General features: G+C 46.1%; 1 protein-coding gene across 1 annotated transcript in view; it reads left to right on the top strand.

Annotated features, from left to right (window-relative positions):
- The window catches only part of Plac8 (placenta specific 8), a 22,689-nt gene extending 19,235 nt beyond the window's left edge, over positions 1–3,454 (top strand). Inside the window, exon 5 of the mRNA XM_005359559.2 lies at positions 3,201–3,454. The gene's annotated coding sequence lies outside the window, so the exon portion shown is untranslated. The remainder of the gene's footprint in view (positions 1–3,200) is intronic.
- The last annotated feature ends 426 nt before the right edge of the window (positions 3,455–3,880 follow it).

Raw genomic sequence — 3,880 nt, 5'->3', positions numbered from 1 at the left:
CTACAAAAGCTCTACCTGCCTGGTTCACTCAGCACCTCACCACACCTACCAGAATAGAAGTCGTGGGTGGAGGTACTTAGTGCAAATGTCTACAACAAATGCAAATAAAGGCAACTGTGCATTAAATAAGTGACTGTATATCTTATTAAGAGATCTCAAATTAGAATAAAAATGTATAAATACTCCAAAACAAAATACATTAATAAACAAAATGAACACAAATGTCCTTTGCGAGGGCTAGAGAAGGAGCTGATGATATTTGGAAACGCTGGATAACATTTCTTCCTCTGTAACTCCCCTTGCAGCTGACTGTTCCCAGACTTAGCTGCTGAGAACGCCGGTGAGGAGGGATTAACCCGGAATTGTCTCTTCTCTCTGAACGAGACAAGATAAGCAGCAAACATTAATTTCCCCTTTTTTTACAATACCCCACTTCCTGTCTGAAATGGACAATTACATAGGTTAGCAAACATTATTTCTAAAGGTATATTTTGTTTTTAGCATGCATGTGTCCATGCATACATGTCTTTGTGTGTGCATGTGCGCAAGTATGTCTGTGTGTATACGTGCACATGTGTGCAGGTACCTGCAGAGCCCAGAAGAGGGCAGCAGATTTCCTGGAGCTGGATGGAGTTAAAGGTACCTGTGAGTCACCTGATGTGGGTACTGGGGACAACTCTGCCCTCTGGAAGAGCAGCAAGTGCTTTCAACCCTGAAGCCATCTCTCAAGTCCCTGCCCCCCACCTGGTTTTTTTTTTAAGTTTTATCTATTTTGTGTGTGAGAATGTTTTGTCTTTCTGTGTGTGTGCGTGTGCGTGTGCGTGTGCGTGTGTGTGTGTGTGTGTGTGGCACCCACGGAGGTTAGAAGAGAAAGTTAGATCCCCTGGAACTGTAGTTACAGTGGCTGTAAGCACCATATGGTGTTGGGAACCCAATCCAGGTTCTCTACAAGAACAAATACTATTAACTGCTGAGCTCTCTCTTCAGCGTCCCCCAAACAATTCTTGAAAAATGTATAAAACACTATCCATTTGCTTAGCAATTAACGTGTGAAGTATCTAGTAATGCATGAAAAATCAGCTACGGGCGGGAGCTGGTAGCCACACCCATAATCCCAAGCGTAGGGGAAGCAGAGGACTGTGAGTTCCAGAAGAAGAAACCCCCAGCTCACTAGTTCCCCATCCTTACAGCCCCTGAGTAGAGCGTCGTGTTAAATGGGTGCCTTTAGACAGAGCGCTGCAGGGAGGTGACATTCTGAGATGAGTAAAGAACGTTTCTTGAAAGAAGTGGGTTTGGGGTCTAGAGCAGTTGTCAGTAGCTCACCAGAAGTAGCAGAGCTGACTGGAACAGGCTGGTGACGGAGATGTGGGTGGAGACAGGTGACACAGGGCAGTTACCTGCTTAGCAACAGCGCCTCAGCTGTTACTTCCTCTAAGGCCCAGGAGAAAGTGGGATGGTTCCCAGAACCCCTCAGGGACCAAGGCTCCCTGAAGAACAACAGAATCCTCTCAGTAAAGGGAACAAACATCCCAAGGCAGTCCTGAGCACTGGGCTAAGTTAAAAACCTCTGACCTCAGCTGATGCCCTCTTGGGCTTCCCCTGGGCAGAGCCAATGAGATGGACGGGGAGGGAAGGACTGCTCTACGTCACAGGCCAGCCTCGGGACATACAGTAGGGAGGGAGGACATGGGACTGCTACGGATAAAATATAACACAGCTTCTAGTCAAGAACTTCAAACATGAAGGCAAAACTCTTTTTTAGGGAAAAAAAATCACCCACCTTTATGGGACTAGGGTCAATTTGACTAGAGCATATTGTGTGTGCAGGAAAACAATGAAACAACAGATTCCTTTTTTAAAGTGAAATTGTGCCCCGGCATGCCTTGGGTGGGTAGCGTGGGTGGTTAGTGGGCTAATGACTGGCATTGCCATGGATGGGTAGTGGGCTGATTGCCTTGGCATTGTCGTGGGTGGGTAGTAGGCTGATTGCCTCGGCATTGCCATGGGTGGGTAGTGGGCTAATGACTGGCAAGCATTGGGGAAGGATCAGAGATTTTAAGTGAGCAGAGCTGTTTTTGAGAGAAACAATAATAGTATATAATGCAGTGGACAGGATGAAGGCCAGAAGCAAGAAGTTAAATAAACACATTGTCCATGTAAAAACCAGTTTTCGTCCTATAGGGGATAAGAGATAGTTTATTTTGGAACCATTGTGAGTAACCACTGCCCAGGAGCACAGATTTGTTACCTCGGATTCCACGTTCCAACATGGAAGCAGTTTTATGGCGTTTTTATGGTTTTACAGGACAAAGAGAGTCATAAATCAAGGCAACTTTAAGCTACATTGGTGGGTGCACCAGACAGGGGGTTATGAGGAGATGGATGGAGCTATTTTAAGCGCTCAAGATGCTGTCGGATGATGTTCTTAGCTCCTGGATTGGTCGAATGGTGTTCTGCTAAGTTAGTAGCTTCTTAGAGGTTTTGTTTGATTGTATGTTTTCATATCACAAGGCGTTACAGAATGGGGCAAGGACGAGCTGTCCCCAAAGCTAACACTAACCCAAGATAAAGTAATTAGCCTCCGAACCTACAAAATTCCAATCTCTGTGGCCAGCCTGGGCTGCACGAGACCCAGTCTCCAAACAAAACATATCCACAGGGCTAGAGAGAAAGGTCCCAGGTTCGATTCCCAGCACCCACATGATGGCTCACACTGTCTGTAAGTCCAGTTCCAGGGAATGTGATGCTGTCTTCTGGCCTCGCACACACGTGCACAGATAGGCATGTAGGCAAAAACACACATAAAATAATTGAAAAATTGAAAAAACAGACAAAAGGACTCGGATACACTATTAAACACGATTAGTGAGAGGAACCTACGGATTCTAACAACCCCGTACACTTCGGTGCTTGGACAGGATCCCGGAACAGAAAGGGCAGCTTGGTAAAGCTGTGAGGAATCCGGATCAAGTCCACGCTGGTTAATCATGTGCCGGTGTTGGCTCTCAGCTGTGGTAAACCTCCCACAGTAACACCTGGTGGTAGCCCACAAGGGAAGGGAGCACAGGATGTGGGAACACGGTCCTGTCTGTGTGGGTCTAACTTCTCAGTGGGTCTAAGATGGTTCTGCAAATTCATGTTGGTTAAAACCAAAAACATTGACTGAGAAATTCAGAAACGGTTCTGTGCTTCCCTCACAGGGGAGAGCTCTCTCTGAAGCAGCTGACCTCAGAACACACCTCTTCAGCCCAAGTCTTTCCAAATCTTTCGCAACGGAGATACGATGGGGATAATTATAAGATGGTGGTGTTTTAGAAATTCGGCTCTTTGATTTATTCGAAATGGGTGTTGCTCTTTGACTTGGCTTCCCCTTCCTTCCATGTCATCAAATATTCCAGCTTATAATTTTTTTACACTTTAAACATAAACCAAATAAAAGATTTTACTAAGAGGATTGATTGTTCTGTTTCGTGTGTGGCGCTGGGGGTTCAAGTTACGGCCTCGTAGGTGCTAAGTAATTTCTATCCCCACGCACCTTCTGCCCCAGCGACATTCTTTACGCCTCTCCGCCTTCTCTTGAATGCTCTCGTCACCAGCTGATTTGAAGGGTTCAGGCTCATCATCCCACTCCCGCCTGGTTGCTCATTCTCTGGGCTTTGATCGGTGCAGTTCAGCACCTCCATGAAGCTTGAGGTGGGGTGTGGAAGCCACAGGCTACAGCTAACAGACTACCCTGAGACACTTTCCTTCCCTGAAACTAACTGATCAGCGTGTTTACTGACCAAGCGAGACTTCATTGCAGTGAACATTCCAGGACTTTCCTTTTGGCTGCCAGCACCCAAAAAATGATATGGACATCTATTACTAATTATGAAAGCTT

This window comes from Microtus ochrogaster, linkage group LG1 (assembly GCF_000317375.1).
Source record: "Microtus ochrogaster isolate Prairie Vole_2 linkage group LG1, MicOch1.0, whole genome shotgun sequence".
NCBI lineage: Eukaryota > Metazoa > Chordata > Mammalia > Rodentia > Cricetidae > Microtus > Microtus ochrogaster.
This window is presented reverse-complemented; position numbering and strand designations above follow the sequence as displayed.